Raw genomic sequence first — 21,057 nt, 5'->3', positions numbered from 1 at the left:
TATCCGCCCCGGGGCGGGGCTTCCCTCCGCTCCGTGCGGTCCTTTCCCCTGCGGCCTCTGCTCTGGCGGGAGTACCCCGGCCGAGCTCCCAGACACGTGCGGGTGAGTTAAGGGCCAAGCGGGGAGCAGCCGTGGAGGTTTACCAGTTCGGGGCGAGAGGCAGCGGTGGGGAGGCTTCTTCTTGGGCTCGGAATGAAATTGGGGTTCGTTCCACCATGACCCCAGGTTTGGAGGGCATCTCGAAGAGTCGCTGGGAAAATGTAGCCCTAGAGTCGCCCCCTGTTTTCTACCATCCTTCTTGTCCTTGGAGAGTCGCCTAGATCCGGTCTGAGAGCCTCGCTTCCCGGACGCCTGGCGCTAGGGCCAGGGGCTGGGGAACATTTGTGATGAGCACGTGTCCGGGTGGAGCTCGGTCAGGTCGTTCAACCCAAGCCCCTGAAAGGGGCAGACTGTTTTAAGATTCATTTTTAGACCTGAACGATAAGCCCCCTCTATTTTACCTTTTCTCTCAATTGTTTGGAGTTGATTAAGAGTGAAATTAAAGCTTGGTTGGAAAAAGGTATTGTCTTAGAAACCCTAATCTTATGTAAATAAGGTAAATTACTATGGTGAGTGGGTAAGAATGTTTATTAACATTCTTGCAAACGTTTTGGTTACTGCTTTCAACCAGTAGTTGAGGTCATTGGCAGGAATGGCAGCTTGTTTCCAGTTCCTTCCATACCCATTATCACATCCGGTTTTTATAAAGTACTGCTTTTATTGTTCCTCAAAAGGTCTCATAATCCACATCCTCTCCAGTCTAGTTCTAACCATCCTTCACGATTTTCACTGCCCATTGCTCTCCCAGGATAATTTTTCCACTTCTATTCCCCCCTAATTCCTCATCTCCTTGCCTGGAATGTAGCTTTTGATAGCAGCAAGTGTTTATTGACCACATATTCTATACCAGATATTCTTAGGCTTAATTTATATTCTTTTTAGATCTAACAACCAGCTTGTGTACAGAGTATTATTGATAACCTTCCCATTTTACCAATGAGACTGGGAGGTGCGAAGAGGTTAAATGACTTGTTCATTGTTAGCTGTTAAGTGATAGAGCCAAGCTTCCTTCTACTTGTTGACTAGACCCTTAATATGCTGCTGTTGAGGGGCCCCGGCTGGCTTAGTCGCTAGAGGATACAACTCTTGATCTCGGGGTTGTTAAGTGCGAGCCACATGTTGAGTGAAAATAACTTAAAAATAGAATGTTAAAAAAAATCCCCCTGTTTAGTTGCTGTGGCACATGGGTAACAAATGATGTGAGAAAATAAAGCTAACCAAGCAAAAGCTTTTTGTTTTATTGCCTATTTCTGTGACTCAGGAATAAGTTATACAGTTTGCGGGCAGAGGTCTTGAACTTCACATAAGTGTTCACTACTGTTGGTTGACTCTAACCTGGCGTGCTTCGATTGCAGAGGGGGACAGGCATGGGCTTTGGACAGAGGCAGCCCCAGGTGAGTGCAACTTCATTCACCTGCCTTCCGCCCCAGCGGTAGGCAGCTGCCTAGGTTGACCTGTACCTAGGCAAGTGTTACACTGCTGGGAGAGAAGCAGCAGACAGCTGGTTGGCATTCTGGGCCTGGTTCATGCCAACTCTGTTATTAACTATACCAGGATGCCAGCATAATTGCTTATTCACAAAGGTTAAATCTGTAAGGGCATGATTTTGCAGGGGAACACCTAAAAATCCAAATCTTTTTGAGTGGTGTGTTTTTTTTTGTTTTGTTTTATTTTGTTTTTTTTGAGTGGTTCTTGTTCAACAGGTTTGGCTAGTATGAAGTTACTTGAATCATTGCTTGGAAATGGGAACAAAGGTAAACAAGCCATGAGTAATGTAGAAGTTGAGGGAGAAAGTCACCTTTTTATTGTTTGAGTGCCTACCAGATGCTCCAGAGCGGGGTGGGGGGGGGTTGTACAGGGGAAAAAAGTTAATGGGATTTTTGCAATTTTTCAGTTGCAAATCAAAGTGCCTGGCCCTCGCTCCTACACCATACAGAGCTAGTCATGCTGATCCCTTTGTGGAGGGTTTCATAGATGTAGTTACCTATAGGAACACCTGATTAGGGAAATTTTGGTGTGAAGTTGCTTTAAAATTATGGGCATTCTTCTCTGGCTCTTTAATAAAAAAGAAAAATATCAGTAGACTGAGAGGCTCTAGGCAGTAGGCCTAGCTACAACCATACTAATTTCTTCTTTAGGCTGATAATATATTTTTGTGAGTTTCTTACTGATTTTCAGGAATGAACAGAGTCCTTTGGAGCAGTAAATACTGTGTCCCTTTTTGTAGTGATTTTGTTTTGGATCACTAATTTTCTGAGAAGAGATGCTTCTCAGTTCTAGGCAAATACTTACCACTCAGGGTGATGCTGGAGATTATCCAATAAGACTGACTTAGTTGCTGCTTCTGTGGAAAGTGACATCCTGGATTCCACTGCGGAACTGGTGAGGATGTTAGGAGGCAGGGGAGTTATTTATAAAAGCTAGCTTGCTTTATTTATTTATTTATTTATTTATTTATTAAAGATTTTATTTATTTATTTATTTGACCCATGGAGATCACCAGTAGAGAGGCAGGCAGAGAGCCCGGTGCAGGGCTTGATCCCAAGACCCTGGGCTCATGACCTGAGCCGAAGGCTGAGGCTTTAACCCACTCAGCCACCCAGGCGCCCCTATAAAAGGTAGCTTTGTTCTATCAATTACCTTTCCCTAAAAAGGGTTCCTTTAGCTTAATGTTGATTGCTTTGTGTGAATACCTCAGATGTTCATACAAATGGGGTCTTAGGAGTTGAGATATCTAGAGGGTTTGGGGGAACGGTTAGCTTTAATGGTAATTCTAGGCAATAAAAAGATGATGGGAAATAATTCTGAAAGGTATTGAAAATAGGGTAAATCATAAATGGCAGACAGCATTGTTTCCATTTCTACAGAAAAGCAGCTTCAGGAGCTGCTGTTTTAGTATAGGGTGTTGAACCGTGAAATCTTTTCTTTTTTAGGATGACTTGAAAGTAGGGCATCATTGGCCCTCCTGAAGAGAGGAAATTAGTGGCTGGTGAACAGTCGGTATGGCATTCTCAGGTAAATGTCCCTCCCTATTCAGTGACTGCTTCCTGTGTGGCAGGCCTGTTTGCTAGTTGGTATCCATCAGAAAGCAACATCACCAATATTTGCCCTCCAACAAGTTCAGCCTCTGAGCAGTGAAAGGCTAAGTGGGATATCGGTGGTTATGGTCTGAAGGCATTTAGGATCTCTGAGATTATCTGTACCATTCCATCTGTAGAATGTATAAGGAGATTATAAAGTCCAGGAAAGAAAGGACGGTGTGGTGGCACCTGGGTGGCTCAGTGGGTTAAAGCCTCTGCCTTGGGCTCGGGTCATGATCCCAGGGTTTTGGGATCGAACCCCCTATTGGGCTCTCTGCTCAGCGGGGAGCCTGATTCCCCATCTCTCAGCCTGTCTCTCTGCCTACTTATGAAATCTGTCTGTCAAATAAATAAAATCTTTAAAAAAAAGAAAGGATGGTGTATCTTGGGTGTTCACTGCTAGATCCCAGTCATAGTGCCTGGCACATAGCAGGAATTCCGTGAATGTTGGACAGAATGACCGAAGGCATGGGAAAGGGGTTCCTGTTTCCTATTTGTTTAAAGGGCTTGGCAGCAAAGTCTGCCATCACTGCTTCCAGGCTTGTGGTTTGCAGTCAACATTAAATTCATGAGGATACCTGTATCCATCTTCTTGAGTGTCTGGGTAGCTGCTTTGGGAGTCACCCAGTGGTTGTCAGCTATCCAGGCTAATGTGGTGCCTTGGATGGTGTTACACTGTTGGAAGAGCAAACGCTGCCTTTATTGAGGTCTGGCTCCAAGCACTGTTTTGGTGTTGTGGCTAAGTACTCCCGGGCAGCGTTTTGCACCTCTGAGAGTGGAGTAACTCCTTCTGTGGAGTTGGTCCTAGTCTGGGTGCAAACAGTTTTTTGTCTTTTCTTTGAGGAGGGGACCCTATCTTAGGGATAGCTTATCATTCCTTTCCTCTTTGAATCCTAGATGCCTTTACCTGAGAGAGAAATCTGCCTCCATCAGGACCTCAGATGTCTGACAGCCCTATGTGACACCAGGATAGGTAATATAGTCCCTTTTGTTGGGTAGGTTCTCATTAACTTGTTTCAGCTCAGATGGGTGGTGTGCAATAACAGAAAAAATATCTGTATTGGCCTCTGCTCCCATTCTGGGCACATAATTCCCAAAACTTTTTTTTTTAAGATTTATTTATTGGAGAGGGAGAAGCAGGCTTCCTGCTGAGCAGGGAGCCTGATGTGGGGCTTGATCCCAGGACCCTGGGATCATGATCTGAGCCAAAGGCAGATGCCCAACCAACTGAGCCACCCAGGTGCCCCAGAAGTCCCAAAACTCTTAAAGTTCCCTAAATGATAAGAACACTAGGAGCATCTTTTGTTCTATCATTCGGTCTTTGACTCTGATTCCTGACACTGAGCTCCTAAATCCAGAAATTTCGTGGCTGATTGCAAGACCAGTGCTCTAACCCCTGAGCTATGGAGCCTTCCCCTACGTGGCTGATTGCAATGTCCTATTCTAATAAGGCTGGTCACCAGAAAGGCCAAGCAATGATTAGAAGCTTGGAAGTTTCAGCCCCACCTGCGTTCTTCAGAAAGGGGAAAGGGACTGGAAATGGGAGTAATAATCATTCCCACATGATGAAGCCTCCATAAAAATCCTAATAGTGTGGGGTTTAGGGAACTTGCAGGTTGGTGAACACTTGGAGGGACTGGGAGAGTAGTATACCAGAGAAGGCATGGAAGCTCATTGCCCCTTTCCACATAGCCTTGCCCTGTGCATCTCCCATCTAGATGTTTATCTATAGCCTTTCTCATATCCCTTTAAAATAAACTGGTAAACAGTAAGGAAGCCATTTTCCTGAGTTCTGAGACTACTCTAGCAAATTAATCAAACCTGAAGGGGTAGTTTGTGGGAACCTCTGATTGATTTATATCAGAGACTGGTCAAAACTTGTTCACTGGTAACAACTTGAACTTGTGATTGGCATTTGAAGTGAGGGAGGGGCAGTCTTGTTGGACTGTGCCCTTAACCTGTGAGGTCTGATGATACTCCAGGTATATAGAGTGTCAGAATTGAGTGAAACTGTAGGACACCCAGCTGTTGACACAGATTTGCTTGGTGTGGGGGAAAACCCACACACACATCTGGTATCAGAAATGGTGAGAGTGTGGTAGTAGTGTGAGGGTAAAGTTAAAATATAAAGTGAAGTGTTCTTGGGCTCCTGGCTGGCTCAGTCTGTAGAGCATCGTAGAGCATGTGATTTTTTTTTTTTTTTTTTTTTTTAAGAGCATGCGACTCTTCATCTCAGGGTCTGGAGTTCAAGCCCCACATTGTTTGTAAAGCTTACATTAAAAGAAAGAAAATTTTTTTAAGAACTGAGGTTTTCTTTACAGGTGGAAAAAATGTATATGATTAAAAACTGTATATGAGTTCTCAAAAATTATGTAGAGTACGAGAATATTAGAGAATACTTGATCTGAAGTCCGAGGCTTAAACTAAAGTCTCATTTTCTAGAGCTGTGCTATGCAATACATAAGACTGTTCAACTGATAAAAACTAAAAGTCTGCTTTTCCATCTCAGTATTTAGTGACTACCATCTTGGACAGCTCCAAGAACATTTCCACCAATGTGGAAAGTTTTGTTATACACTGTTGTTCTAGAGCAGGGGTTGGCAAACTTGCTGTAAAAGGCCAGACAATATTTTAGACTTGGGCACCATAGTCTCTGGTAACTGCTCAGTTCTGCACTTGGAATAAGAGAGCAGCCATAGGCATAGACAGTGTGTCAACTAGTGAGCATTGCTGTGTTCCAATAAAACTTTATTAATGGACACTGAAATTGGAATTTTGTAAAGTTTTCAGGGTTATAACTAAAAATATCCACCCTTCACTCTGTGCTTCAGGGGTTTTCAAAAACAGATTCGCAGGCCAAAATTGGCCTGTGAGCTAGAGTTTACCAATCCCTGTTATAGAAAATGAAATTCAGGCCTTAAAGATTGCCAGCTCATCAGTGACAGGTTCAGGGCCAGTACCAACACGTCTCTGAAAAATTCCAGGTTATCAATACCTTTGCCTTACAGCAAGCCTTTAGCACTCTGTCCTTAAACTCTACCTCTTTTAGAGGACTTTAGTAATCCAGCAGTAGATTAGTCCTCATTTCTTGTGTTTGAAGTTTGTTGTATATACTCTTTGCACAGCTTGCTTTTGTCGTAGTGATTCTCTTCATTTTTAATATATTCCCGAAGGAGAGGTTCTAAGAAAAAACAGCAGTCTTCATTTCCAGCAGAGCCTGATCACAGCTTCAGTCCTAGGTAGTGAAATAGAAATGGTCCCTAAGGAAGGAGGATGACTTTTGTCATGACGTCAGGGTTTAAAATCTGGGATGGTAAGCTCCTCTGAGCATCCAGATCATCTTCCTGACCACTGTTAAGGCTACCCAGGTGGAGGGAGGATGTGTCGTTGTTGCCACTTGAAAAGGATGATTCATTGATGTCTGTGCCTGTATTCAATATCCCAAGAGATTTCAGTGGCTTAATCATGCACATTAAAATAATGTAATGGGATTTCCTACTTGATAAGTGAAGTTAATTAGTCACCTACTATTCCCTGTTGACTTGATTTTTTTTTTTTTAATTTCCTGGTGAGGAAATAAAAATGATGAAGTAAAACATTTCAAAGTAACTCTTTAACTCCAAGCTGCCACCTCCTGTTGTAGGTAGCAATTAGGAGACACAGTGACCCTCTTAATTGTCCTGCTCAAGTTTCAAGGCTCAGTCCTATGCCATACTAAGAGGAAAAACTAAGGCACGGTGGATAAGGGAGCCGCAAGTATTGAGTAGACCATCCCTGGTGCCTATCTGTAATTTACTTCCCTTCCTTCAGGGTTGAAATTGCTGTCAGTGGACTTTCACATTAAAATTGTGGATTTCGGGGCACCTAGGTGGCTCAGTGGGTTAAAGCCCCTGCCTTTGGCTCAGGTCATGATACCAGGGTCCTGGGATGGAGCCTGCTTCCCTTCCTCTCTCTCTACTTGCCTCCACCTGCTTGTGATCTCTGTCTGTCAAATAAATAAATAAAATCTTAAAATAAATAAATACATACAATTGTGGATTACGTCTCAAATTGTTATCAGGTAAATAAAACTCCAGAGAAATAAATTGTGCAGGCCCCAAAGGACACAGCAAGGTGGATCACTGCCTAGGAATTCACACAAAAGAAAACAATCCCATAAGAGCAACTAATTAAGTACTTAAAAGAGTGACAGTGACTCCTTGAATCTTGTTGCTTAATTAGGGCTTTATGAACAGCTCCAGTTAATGGACCTGTCAATATTCTCTTGGAAAACAATTTCACTGAATTAACAAATCAACTGTAATACTTAGAATGTCTGCTTAGGGGGCGCCTGGGTGGCTCAGTGGGTTAAAGCCTCTGCCTTCGGCTCGGGTCGTGATCCCCGGGTCCTGGGATCGAGCCCCGCATCAGGCTCTCTGCTGAGCAGGGAGCCTGCTTCCTCCTCTCTCTCTGCCTGCCTCTCTGCCTACCTTGATCTCTGTCAAATAAATAAATAAAATCTTTAAAAAAAAAAAAAAAAAGAATGTCTGCTTAGCAATTCTTTTTCTTTATTGCTATTTAAAAACAATAAGCCAGCTTGCTGGGTCATATATTTGTCAGTTTAGTATCCTAAGGTCTGGCTCAAAGAAGCCTGTTACTTTGGCCCTCCCTGTTCTCCAAGGCTCTTTGGAATATTAGAACATTTTGTACTACTTGTTAAGGGTGACTTAACTACTGCCTTAGAAAAGGCTAATAAAATAGACCTTGAAATTTATTTTATTTTAGAATAATTGTAGATGTACAGAAAAGTTGTGAAGATTAGTACAAAGAATTCCCATGAACCCTACACCCAGTTTCCTCTAATAACATTTTACACTAGTGTAGTTCATTTATCAAAAAATAGGGGGCTAATATAGATACGTTACTATTACCTAAGTCCATACGTTATTCACATTTCCCTAGTTTTTTTTGTTCGTTTTGTTTTGTTTTTTAAGATTTCATTTATTTATTTGACAGAGAGGGAGAGATCACAAGTAGGCAGAGCAGCAGGCTGAACTCAGGACCTGGGCTGAAGGCAGAGGCTTAACCAACTAAGCCATGATATGCCCCTCCTTAGTTTTTACTTAATGTCCTTTGTTCCAATATCTCTTTGAGGGTATTACATTTAGTTATTATACCTCCTTGGGCTCCTTTTTAAAAATAATTTATTTATTATTATTATTTAAGATTTTATTTATTTGACAGACAGATCACAAGTAGACAGAGAGCCCGGCAGAGAGGGGGAAGCAGGCTCCCTGCTGAGCAGAGCCCTATGCGGGGCTCCATCCCAGGACCTTGGGATCATGACCTGAGCCGAAGGGAGAGGCTTTAACCCACTGAGCCACCCAGGCGCCCCAATTTATTATTTTTTTAAAGATTTTGTACTGAAGTTACTTCTATGCCCAGCGTGTGGCTTGAACTTACACCTCTGAGATAAAGTGTCACGCTTTACCAACTGAGCCAGCTAGGTTCCTTTTAGCTATGACAGCTTCTTAGACTTGCTTGTTTTTGATTACCTTGAATTTGAGTAAGGTGTTTTGTAGAAAGTCCCTCAATTAGGATTGAGTTTTTCTCATGAATAAGCTGGGCTTAAGGGATTTTGAGAGGAAGACCACAGAGGTAAATTTCCATTCTATTTCTATCAGGATGACTTATTAGTGTTGCTGTTACCTTGATCAGCTGGCTGAGATCTGTCTTGCCAAATTTCTCCACTATAGAGTTACTCCCCCTGACCCAATTCTGTGTGCTTTGGAATGAAATCACATGTGCAACAAACACTTAAAAGACAAGGGTTGTACTCTCTTTTGAAGGTGGAATAATATCTATAGGTTAACTGGATTTTTTAAAATTATTTTTTAGATTTTATTTATTTATTTGACAGACACAGGCAGAGAAGGAACACAAGCAGGGGGAGTGGGAGAGGGAGAAGGCTTCCCGCTGAGCAGGGAGCCTGATGTTGGGCTTGATCCCAGGACTCTGGGATCAGGACTTGAGCCAAAGGCAGATGCTTAACGACTGAGCCACCCAGGTGCCTGGTTACTTGGAATTCTTAAGAAATAAATTGATCTCTTCTCTCATTCAATTTATTTATACCACTATGAACTCATGGATATTTCTGTTATGCTTTGGAAAGTAGTCCAATAATACTTTATTTTGTTGTGTTCCAGCTTTGACCTTTGGGAGCTTTGTTTGGCCACTGTATCCCTTCAGTATACCTCCATCATTGTGGGGTTTTGGTTTTTAAGTGCTTCTCACTTTATGGCACTATTAAGATGCTCCGTGTTCATCTTGTATCTTTCCTGTCTCAGTGTCAAGCATTTGTCCAGAGACCACTGCTTCCTTTATTGGTAAATGGCATTCAGGAACAAGATTTGGGCACTAGGTATGCTCTTGATAATAAGGTACTGTTGCTTCCTAGGCCCTTGTCTGCTGGTAGAACAATGAACTGTATAACCAGGATCCTTAATTCACTGTTACCCATATTTTATAAATATTCCATTTTTAATATTCATCACCTTTTATTCTATAGTCATTTTTTTTTTTAAGATTTTATTTATTTCACAGACAGAGATCACAAGTAGGCAGAGAGGCTGACAGGAGAGAGAAGGAAGCATGCTCCCTGCCTGACAGAGAAACTGATATAGGGCTTAATCCCAGGACCCTGGGATCAAGACCTGAGCCAAAGGCAGAGGCTTTAACCCACTGAGCCACCCAGATGCCCCTCTATAGTCATTTATTTTGTCTCATCTAGCATACTGGTTGGCTTTGTTTGCTTTTCTAGCAGATGTGATAGTTGATTCTTTTTACTCTTTTTTTACTCAGAGCTCACAGTGGAGGATGGGACTTTTTTTTTTTTTTTTAAGATTTTATGTATTTATTTGACAGAGAGAAATCACAAGTAGACGGAGAGGCAGGCAGAGAGAGAGAGAGAGGGAAGCAGGCTCCCTGCTGAGCAGAGAGCCCGATGCGGGACTGGATCCCATGACCCTGAGATCATGACCTGAGCCGAAGGCAGCGGCTTCACCCACTGAGCCACCCAGGCGCCCAGGATGGGACTTTTTTATTAGCGGCTTGTAAAAAGGAGGAGCTAAGCTCAGGCTTTGGTGCCGGAATGGGTTGGAGGGTAGAGAATCCCTTGAGGCACAAAGCCTCTGCGTTAGAATCTGGGCTTTACCAGAGTAGCTGCTAGTAGAACTTTCTCTCCTCCTCAGTTGAGTACTCTGGAGGAGAACTCCAGGGGCTAAGTAGGGTTGCAAGGTGCTGGCCACCCTGCCAGTGAAAGATGTGAGGCAATGAGCAGGAGGAGAAAAGGCAGAATAGAAAAATTCTGTCCCAGCCTGCAACTACCCCTACTCTCTTGGCACTCTGCCCTTATCTCTGCTAGGCTTCCATTTCTTGCCCCTCTGTGGTAGGCAGTCATGATCAGTTCCTCCAACGTCTCTTTGTATCTCTAACTTACTTCTTGTTTGTGTAATCTCCAGGACTGAGTTAGAGGAAGACAATGACCTATGCTAATTACATATCTTATCAAAGGCTGTCATTTATTTCACACTTTTAATGGGTTTATAGCCTTTATTAAATGAACTCTGCTAGACATTGAGGGTGAGTAATAGACAATAAATAGTCCCTGCTTAACACGGCCTGTCAGGCCTTATACAGTATACCCCTTAGCGCTCTCATCTCCTCATCTTTACTACCCTCAGGTTCCCTTCTGGCCACACTGGTTTCTTTCTGTACTTGATAAGCGTTTTCTTAGGTCTCTGCACATGCTGTTTTACTTTCTGGTTCCATCTTCTTCACTTTGTCTCCTTTGAGATCTTAGCTCAGACAGCCCTTCTGCAGAGAAGCCACCTTGCCTGAGTGTCTGAATACCTGTTCCAAGTATCTTTGCACCATGGCTTCCCACAGAGCTAGCTAATCAGAATCTGCAGATGCCGCGTTTAAGAGTCCTTTGAAAGGTATTATTCACCAGCTTCTCAAGGTTTCCTCACTTCTCAAACAGCCAAGCAGCCTCAATTCAGCTGACAGCTGACTAAAGACCTTCTGCTGATAAATATGAATATCTTTGTGTCAAAATGTATCCAAAATAGAGTAATGCCATTGGCATATCCTCCTTTTTTTAAGATTACCACAGTAAGTGAGGGTATCAACAGTGCTGGTTTTGTTTAACCGTTTGAAAGAAAAAAAATTATGAAAACAATGGCGTCTGATTTCCAAAGCATTTGCTCTTGGACTGTAAAGATGTAATTTAGTGCACAACTATTTAAGACTAAATTTAACTTCAGAAAGTATTGAATGAAAATAATAGATTTGCAGATCTGTTCCAATTTGAGACATCTGTTAACTAAAATATATGTGTGGCCTTTTGTTACTTTTTTTTGTAATCTATGTCTTTATAGTTAAAAGCTGTGAAACAGCTTTGTGTGTAGATTACAACTAGAAAACTTCTCTAACTAGTGGTCATGTGCTGACAAGTAGGTGACAGATTAAAATGTAGGTTATAACCAGACTTAAATGGATAATGTTAACATGTTTACTCTGGGGCTCTATAAAAGTAAATAACCTGTGAATCTATGCATTTGTCATTTTAGGATATTCCTGTAAATAAACTGCAGGACATGTGGTGCTTTGCAACACTGACAACATTTACTGCGTGTTGATGATGTGCCAGAATTGTAAACTCATTCTACATATCTTAATCCTCTCATCAGGCGTACAAGGTTCTGCTGTTATTTGCCTAAGGGTCACACAGTGGGTCAGAACTACTGTGGTGTTAATTTAATCTAGTTCCAAAGCTAGTATTTGATTTGGAACTTTTAAGTATGGTGCCTCCAGGTCTTTCCAACTAATTCTAATGAATATCTGCTGCCTTTTTCAATCATCAAACTCATTCAGATTAAGGATTAATATCTTTGATGAACTACTTAAGTGCCAGTTTCTTCTAGTTTCTTAAAACCATTCCAAATGCCAAATACCTTCTTTCAGTTTATCAGCATCTTGGCCACTGTTGCTGAAGCGTGAGGAGGCTTTCTTTTGTTCTGAGCATACAAAGAACATATACAGACAAACCGTTAGCCTTGCTCTTAGCATCCATCTACTTCATTCCTCCTGTCATACCGCCTCTGAATCTCAGGTTTTTTAAAAATGCCCCTCTGGAAGGCCTCAGTGGGTCACATTCCCACATCCAGACTTTGCCCTATGATAGTGTTTGTCACATTTTATTAAAATTTTTCAGTGCTGGCCCTACTAAACTATGGGTTCAGTGAGGGTCAGAATAAGAATTCTGAGACTGTAAAACATTCCTGAAATATTTGCCTTTTTTTTTTTTTTTTTTTTAAGAGAAAGAATGTGGTGGGAAGCGGGAGAGAGAGAATCTTAAGCAGGCTCCAGGCCCCTGCAGATCCCAGTGTTGGACTCCATCTCACCAGCCTGAGATCATGACCTGAATGAAGAGTTGGACCTTCAACCTAATGATCCAACCAGGTGCTCCAAAGATTACTTTTTTAAAGGTTGGGGTAGAGTAGGGTTCCATGCATAGTAGTACAACTGCTAAATTAAGGGCATAAAGATAAACAAACTTGTTACAAATAATACAACACGGAAAAGTTTTTCCAAGATTAATTCAACAATATATCGAGAATAATCTCCCTACATGCTAAAATAGCATTTGTTAAAATTGCTGAGGATCAACATTCCTAACCTATTAAAAGTGTCTTACCCAAAAGGCTGTGTGATGCTTAATGAGGAAACCCTAGAAATGATCCCGTTAAAAAAAGAGAAAAGAGGGGCACCTGGGTGGTTCAGTTTTTAATCATCTGCCTTTGGCTCAGGTCATGATCCCAGGGTCCTGGGAGGAGCCTGCTTCTCCTTCTCCCACTCGCCCTGCCTGTGTCTCTCTGTCCAATAAATACATAAAATCTTTAAAAAAAAAAAAAAAAGAAAGAAAAAGAAAAGAAAAGAGCTTTGTTCAAAGTTACTACCAAAGGTAGTTAGATAAAATCACTCATAGATGGTAAGTTTACTTGGAAATATATCTATGGGTATCAACTGAAAGTGATCCATTGAAGTAACAAATAATGGGTTTGAAGATAACTTGGAAGGAAAATAAAGATAGGAATAATTAGACAGATGTACAGAGGTTACCGATGAAGAAAACATTAAAATACTGACAGACACAAATGAGACCTTCAGTGGTAAATCATACCATGTCCAAGAAATTTCAACATAAAGATAAATCTCCTAAAGAAAACTAAGTTTATAAAAATTCCAATAAAAGTAACAGGATTAATTTTGTAACTACATAAGATGATTATAACATTCACATGGAAAAATAAGAATAATCATAATATTGTGAGAAATTAGAATCATAAAGGATAACTAGCCCTACCAGATGTTAAAACGTTACAAAAAGAGTAAAGTGCTGATACTGGCAACCGAATAGCTTACTCAATGAATAGAACAGATAAAAGGAAATCCAGAAATAGACTCTGAATGATGTTTAAAAAGTACAATAAGAAAGCATGGTTTTTCCTTTAATTGTGTAATATAGTACCTTTGCCTTCCAAGTTTAAAAAAAAAATGAGGAGTACTTAAAAGGAAGGAATTATGTGACTAGATTTTCAAACTTTTGTATGGAAGGGCACCTGGCTGGCTCGTCAGCAGAGCACACAACTTGGTTTCAGGCTCATGAGTTCAAGCCCCACACCGGGCATAGAGATTAAAAAAGTAAATAAATCTTCATTTAGTGTATCACTATGTAACAAAACACCTTAAAACTTAGTGGTTCAAACAAGTATTAAAATTCTTCCAGTTGATAGGGCTCAGCTGGGTGGTTGTGTTCTACATGGACTCAGCTAGAGCTCTGGCTGTTGGGAGTCTTCACTCAGTAGGAGCTATAGACTTGACGTACTTTGGTTCTTTCAGTGTGACCTCTTAATAGTGGTTGGGTATCTCACATGGCAAGTGGGTTCCAAGTGGGTGAAAAAAAATCTTAAAATTTTATCTCTTCTGTGGAAAAAAAAAGTCACTTCTGCGTTCTGTTGGTCAAAGCCATTTATAAGGCCCTTCCAGATGCAGGCAGAGTGGAAATTGATTCCACTATGAGAAGCGTGGCAAAGAATTTGTGGCCATCTTTAGTAAACCACAAGCATATACATATACACATACAAAGTATTTCTTTATAGAAAATCCGTAGAATACAAAAGAAATGACTGGTAAGTGGGTTACCTTTAAGTTGGGGAAAACTTGTGTTCTTTGAATTTTATCATATGTATTATCTACTCAAAAATTCCTTCCTAAACCCCCTCTTGCCTGCCTGCCCTCCCTGCCGTGCCATTGCTAAAAGAGCCATTGGTTAACAGTTCTCTATTTTTAAATAGCTTAAATTATAGGGATGACCTGGTTTCAGGGCATTAAATCTGTTAAAAAAAAAAAATAAGTAGATGGTGGACTGTCAAGAGATTCTGAGACTACAGCTCTGGTGAAGGCAGTATCATAAAATGCTCAAAAGCTCTGTGTTTGGACGGATACAGAACTGGGTTCAGATCCTGGCTTTTGTCACTGTTTAGCTGCATCACCTGCAAGCTTCTTAATCTCTTACATAAAACAGGAATAATGGTACCTTATCCTCAAAATTATGATAATAATTAGAAAGCATTATCAGCTGCCTAATGATTGTGTGGCATCAGAATATATGTCCTCAATATGTCTCCTGTGCAAAACTGTAAAAGGTCTTCATTATCAGCTCAAATCCAAACTCTTTCCTGGTGTTTAAAGTCTTACATAACATAGCTGTACCAAGCTGTCACTTAGACCTTCCAAAGTCTTAGCAGAAATTCTTGCTTTATAGCCACATTCTTCACCATCCCTGGTGCACAACTCACCTACTCCCAAGTCACCCAAAACAGTATAGAGCTCTTGATTCATCTCTACTCACAGCCAGACCCACCTTGAGGCCAGACTCCTTGTCCATTCGCCATCAGACTACGATCCTCAAGAGTTGGCAATTGGTCATTGAATCCCTACCCTTGTACTGTGTCCCTCATGAAATAGGCATTTGATGACTGAAATCTTGTATTAAGTTTGGTTTCCAATGTGTCTTTTTGCTGATGAGCCACTAAGCAGATCCTCAATAAATAATTACTCAATGATAAAGTTTGACTTTCCTTCTTTGTATGATCACCAGATGGCATTACAGCCTTATACAAAAGCATGGGTAAGTGCATATCTTAGTTCTAAAATGCATTCATGTTTCTTCAAAAGGAGCAGAGCTTCTTCTTTCATCTAAGATCTGGAAACAACATAAAGGGAAGTTTTCGCCAAGATTACTTGGAGTCAAAAGTCTCACCAAGTGGAAGGCAGATACGGTTTTGAATGGACGGAAGACTCAATGAGGAATGTGGATTCCCCAAAATTTCATTCCAGAGCTAACCCCAGTAGGCTTTAAACATCACTTAATTTGGAGGAGCCTCAGTTCTTAATGGTTACACAACATAAATGCAGATGTGGGATTGCAGTTACACTCTTCACCATGGCTATTTAAAAATTGTCCCTTGGGGTACCTGGGTGGCTCAGTCAATTATGCATATACCTTAGCGTAGGTTCTGATCCCAGGATGCAAGTCCCATGTTGGGCTCTCTGCTCCATAGGGAGCCTGTTTTTGCCTCTGCCTCCCTCTGTCTCATGAATAAATAAAATCTTTTTTTTTTTAATTGTCCCTTATAAACTCTAGCCCTCAATGACGTCTTAGTCACAAAATTTAAGTCACCTTCAATTCCCAAGGCTTCAACCAAACCTAATGAAAACTCCACATCTCCTCTCTGCCTCTTGTTAAAGGCATGTCTCCTTTCTCTGGATCCTATTTCAGTGTCTGTTAGAAATCATCCCTCTAGCTTGTTTTTCTTTTTCTTTTTTTTTTAAAGATTTTATTTATTTGAGAGAGAGATCACAGGTAGGCAGAGAGAGAGGAGGAAGCAGGTTCCCTGCTGAGCAGAGAGCCGGATGTGGGACTCGATCCCATCACCTGAGCCGAAGGCAGCGGCTTAACCCACTGAGCCACCCAGGCGCCCCTAGCTTGTTTTTCTTTAACCAATACTTTATTAAAGTACTCTTCCTACCAACATTTTCATTGTGCTCAAAACTCCCGTAGTAAGGGGCACCTGGGTGGCACAGGCAGTTGACCGTGGGACTCAGGTCATGGTCTTGCGGTCCTGGGATAGAGCCTTGCCTTGGGCTCTGCCCAGTGTGGAGTCCACTTGAGATTCTCTCCCTCTGCTCCTCCTGCTTATACTCTCTGTAGAATAAAGTAGACTTTTATTTTATTTTATTTTATTTTTTTACCCATGAAACTCCTTTAGCAAATTGGAAAACTCACCCTGCTTTCTCCAGTCTTCATAGCCAAACCTTTCCTGCATTGGGTAGTTTCCATCCTCCTGTTTTGATACACCTCCAGTCTGACTTCCTCTCTCACTTTACTGGAGCAAGTCCATAATAAGACTGATGTCCATGGGACGCCTGGGTGGCTCAGTTGGTTGGACGACTGCCTTCAGCTCAGGTCATGATCCCGGAGTCCCGAGATCAAGTCCCGCATCGGGCTCCCAGCTCCATGGGGAGTCTGCTTCTCTGACCTTCTCCTAGCTCATGCTCTCTCTCACTGTCTCTCTCTCAAATAAATAAATAAAATACTTTAAAAAAAAAAAAAAAAAAGACTGATGTCCATGTAGCTAAATCTTTTGTAGATGTTTTTAGTCCTAGTCTTCGCTTTTGATAGCATCTGACCTTGTTGATCACTTTGACCTCTATTTTGGCTCTCAAGGCAGTACAATGTGTGCCTCCCTGCTCTTCCCAAAACTTTTTTTGCTTTTTCCCCGCTACCTCTGTATTCACTTGGTCTCCTTTGCCATTTAGCTATAACTGATTTGCTTCTCAAGGTCCTAATACCTCTTTTCACTGTACTGTCTCTAGCTTAACTTCCAAATCCCATCGCTTCATTTATGTCATTAACTCAAATGTGTCACTAACCCACATCTTTTACCCCTGAGCTCAAGACCCATAAATACCACTCCTTTAAAATTGATGCCAAACATCTTGTCTTATAGTCTCCTGCTACTCTGCCAGTGCCACTTAACAGCACTGCTAACCTTGGAGTTTTCATCCATCCATGACCCTCCCCTTCCTCATCTTCAGTAGTGAAATGAACATCAGCTGAGTTCTGAACTAGACGATCTCTTCAATTTTCTATTGGTCTGTGGTATTCCATCTTTGCCCTCTCCACTATCTTCACAGAGGACCCTGAGCGATTTTTCAAAGATGCGAAACTGATTCAGCATAGTAAAGATTTTAAATATTTGAGTGTTACTAGTATTTGTATTCACTTATTAAGGCAGTATCTCAAAGTCGACCTCGGGATTTTCACATGTGCATTTCAGGAACCTGTATCAGTCTCGGGCGTTTTACATTCATTCAAATTCAAAGTGGCGGCGGTGGTCTTTATTTAAGTGGGCTGGGTTCTCTGTCTTCTGCCTCCATGACCCTCCACAGAATTACTGAGATTAAAAACCAGCCAAAGTGGTATGGATTCCGGCGTCTGGCCCTTGCTATCACTCCTCGGCAAATACTGAGAGAATAATCAGAAGAAATCAGGTCTAAGCACTAACTCCCGCGACTCCTTTCTGAAGCATACCCTATTTAAATTTTACACCATGAAGTTTAAGGGTTCGGGAAAATCTTTTTAGGGGATGGGACTCGAACTCATCAACTGTAGCTCCCTATACATTTCCCGCCACAGGCGGGCTCCAGGGTTAGAGAACAACGACCGCCGTCGAAGGCGCGGTGGTGTGCGCGCCCTGAGTAGGGGGAGGGGCCTGGCGCGCACAGAAACAGGACCCGCGAGGGGGTGGGGGTGGGTGTACTCTCTCGCGAGAGCGGGTTTGTTCTTGGGCTGCAGCCGCCGCTGCCACCTCTTACCAGCGCCGTTGCTGCGGGGGATTGTGGGAGCCTCCGCGTCCCGCTCGCTGGGAGAGAGGTACCTCTCCTTTTCCCTCTCCCTTTCCTTAAGGTAGGCGTGAAGCGGGTAAGAATCGGGGTGGGGTGGCCGGGGGTTCTCCGCGTCCGCCGGGAGGAGGCAGCGACGGCGACAGGGGCCGCGGGGAGCCGGCGGCGCGCCTTTCTTGCTCGCTCCCGCTCGTCCGCTCTGCCTCCCTCCTCGCTGCGTATGTGAGCCGCCTGATCGGCGGCCGCCATGTTAGGAGCGCAGTGGCGGCGCAACCAGCCTCCTCGGGCGGCGGAGGTGAGCGGTCCCGGAGGGAGACACGCGGCCAGCCAAGGGCCGGGGGTGAGGCGGGAGAGTCGGGGGGCGCCGAGGGCAGCTGATCGGCCGAACTTCCCGCGTCTTGGGCTTGCTGTGGGCGGGGGCGGGACGACAAGCCCGTTACACGCGGGCTGCAGCTCTGAGGCGAAGGGAGGAGCGCTCGAGGCCTGAGGGACTGGCTGTCCATAGGGGGCCTGCCGTTTGGGGAGAATAGTTAAGCAGCGAAGTCTTGGAATAGCGCCAGCCCTAGATAGGTGTGTGCTCCCCCCCCCTTTTCCCCTTTAAAACGTGCCGCAAAATGGAGGATTTCGCAGACTCTGGAAAGCTTAGCCGTTTGAGCAGCGTTTCTTTCTTCTCTTGGTGTCACGGCCTTCGCTTTGCTTTTGGCCCATAGTTTCATAGCGCCCCCTAAGACTCTCCTGTCCCCCGCCCACACACATCCGCGCGGGATTTTAGCTGGACCTCAGAAACAATTCCACCCCACCCCCATCGCGTAAAAATGGCCGAAAAATGAAACGTTAACGCTTGTTTTTCGTATTGCGTCGTGGAGAAAGCCTTCTGCAGTAGGCTGCGAGCCAAGAGACTTGATTAGAGAGTCACCTCCTATTCCTTTTCTCTTTATTGAGATATTATCAGTCTGCGTTCCTCTAAAGAGGATCGTGTGTTGTGGGACCTTCCGGTTTCCAGACAAAGGCTTCGGAGTACCGTGGTGTAGCCGGTGCATCGTTGTTCTTTTCATTGCTAGCCTTGTGCCATGTTCGCTGTTTTACAGGGACTTTTCTCGTTTGCCGTGGAAGAATTCTCCTAGATGTTTTTCCTGCTCTGTGGCCTTATACTGTGGAATATTCCTGTTGGATCAGTTACAGTTTCCCAGACAGATATTTCTAGAATGCTTATGGCGATTCCGAAATTTCTAGTCTTTGAAGCGCGCTGGAATAAAGCGAGAGTCGTTTATTTCCCAGCTCTTAGTCATGAAATTGTTGTCTTGATGTTGCGTTCTGTTGAATAGAGCTTGGTTTAAGATTTTGGAGTAGTCGATAAAACAGTTTTCTCCCAGATAAATTTAAACAGTTGTACTCGGCGGGCAAAAATTCTGTTTTTGGCTATTTTCATAAAGGTTGAGAATTTCCTTTTGAAAACTCAGTGGCTCAGTCGTCTGCGCAGTCTGTCGTCATAATTTTTCAGCAGTAATGTTTTAGAAATGGAAGGTGGACAATGATTTTTGTTGCAAAAACGCTTTGTTTGCCTTTTGCACTTAACCGGAATGGTTTTGCAAACTTGAAATTGAACACAATTTAAGTACTAAATGAGGATTGTTCTGGTTTGTTATGTAAGACTGGGACCAGAGATCTTTAGCCAGAAGATGTTTGTGGTGAAGTGCTTTAAGTTTACAATTTTTTCCCCTTGCACTTAATATTTATATGGTTATAACATTAACTTACATTTTACCCAGAAAGGAAGTTTTTGCACAATTCACTTCTCAGCTATTTTTAAGTGAAGTTGACTTCACATAACATTTTGAACAGATTAGAAAGGATTTAACCACTCTTGATTTGATCACTATGCATGTTAAAGGAGTCTTTAAACTTAATATATTCATTAATGCTCAGGATATTATAAATGCTAAATAATATTACAGATGAGCTAATGGTAGGTAAACAAATACTGGCATGAGGAAAGCCAGTAAATTGTTTTACATGACTTCAGAAAATGTAATTCAAATCCCTGGTTTCATAGAAGAAAAGATTAAAGCCCAAGGAGGTGGTGGCAATATAAACAGTGGCAGTGCTGCGGGTGTGTTCTATAATACTTGTGTGTTGTTTGGGTACTTGATTCAGACTCATTTTATAATTAAATAGGTTTAAAAATGGAAGGAATATACTTAAAGGAATTTATCCTAAGGGAACAGTGTACAAAAGATTTGTGTACATAAATGTAATCTCAGTTACCAAGCTTGCTAAAAATCTGAAAGATTTAACACTTACAGATGTGCTAATAATAGTGTGGCCATCTGATAGAAATCTGTGTAGCTTTTTAAAGCAGTGTTTTAAGAGGAGAGTAATAATGGGAGAATGATGGAATATAGTATTACTTGGAAAGAAAATAAAACAACTCTGGTGATTCCAAATTCAATTCCTTTTTTGTTGGTTTTTAAAGGAACTTGTGAATAAGCATAAAAATAGAGATGTACCAAAAATTGTTAGCTCTGGATGTTGGCATTGGCATTATGGGTGATATTATATTTCTTTCCTTGTGTTTTTCTGACATTTCCTCAAGAAATTGCATTTATCTTTGTAGGGGGAGAGTGATGAGACATTTTTATGCATGCTAGACTACTTTAAAAAACAGTATCTCGTGTTTTGTTTCTTTAGGACCTCGTGTATTTTTGAGAGAAATTGGGATAGAAGTGAGCTAGTTTCTTTAAATCTAAAGTGCAGAGTATTCGGAAGTGACAGAAAGTAGTGTTTATTATGTAAGATACCCTGGTTATTACATGTAGACAAATGGAGGAATCCGAAGGCATCCTTATGTAAGAATATTTAATTTACCATT

At 42.2% G+C, this 21,057-nt stretch overlaps 1 protein-coding gene, 1 long non-coding RNA gene and 1 other non-coding gene across 9 annotated transcripts in view; all 3 read left to right on the top strand.

Annotated features, from left to right (window-relative positions):
- Positions 1-15,711, top strand: LOC116586505. Of its 4 annotated transcripts, none has more exons than XR_004284048.1 (7): positions 1-102; positions 1,455-1,493; positions 3,033-3,114; positions 4,077-4,174; positions 11,789-11,917; positions 12,537-12,680; positions 15,459-15,711. It is a non-coding gene; the product is annotated as an uncharacterized LOC116586505 (long non-coding RNA). The 4 variants fall into 4 exon arrangements; XR_004284049.1 differs by lacking the exon at positions 15,459-15,711 and adding an exon at positions 15,135-15,350; XR_004284046.1 differs by lacking the exon at positions 15,459-15,711 and adding an exon at positions 15,046-15,350.
- On the top strand, positions 3,803-4,003 carry LOC116587429. The gene has a single exon (XR_004284439.1). It is a non-coding gene; the product is annotated as a small nucleolar RNA SNORA74 (small nucleolar RNA).
- Positions 15,712-18,108: 2,397 nt separating the features above from the next.
- Positions 18,109-21,057, top strand: part of MATR3 (matrin 3) — a 30,183-nt gene continuing 27,234 nt past the window's right edge. For 2 of the 4 annotated variants that reach the window (XM_032336554.1, XM_032336553.1), the window contains exon 1: positions 18,124-18,252. The gene's annotated coding sequence lies outside the window, so the exon portion shown is untranslated. The other 2 variants (XM_032336552.1, XM_032336555.1) reach the window with 2 other exon arrangements.

The sequence above is a fragment of the Mustela erminea genome, chromosome 3 (assembly GCF_009829155.1).
Source record: "Mustela erminea isolate mMusErm1 chromosome 3, mMusErm1.Pri, whole genome shotgun sequence".
NCBI lineage: Eukaryota > Metazoa > Chordata > Mammalia > Carnivora > Mustelidae > Mustela > Mustela erminea.
This window is presented reverse-complemented; position numbering and strand designations above follow the sequence as displayed.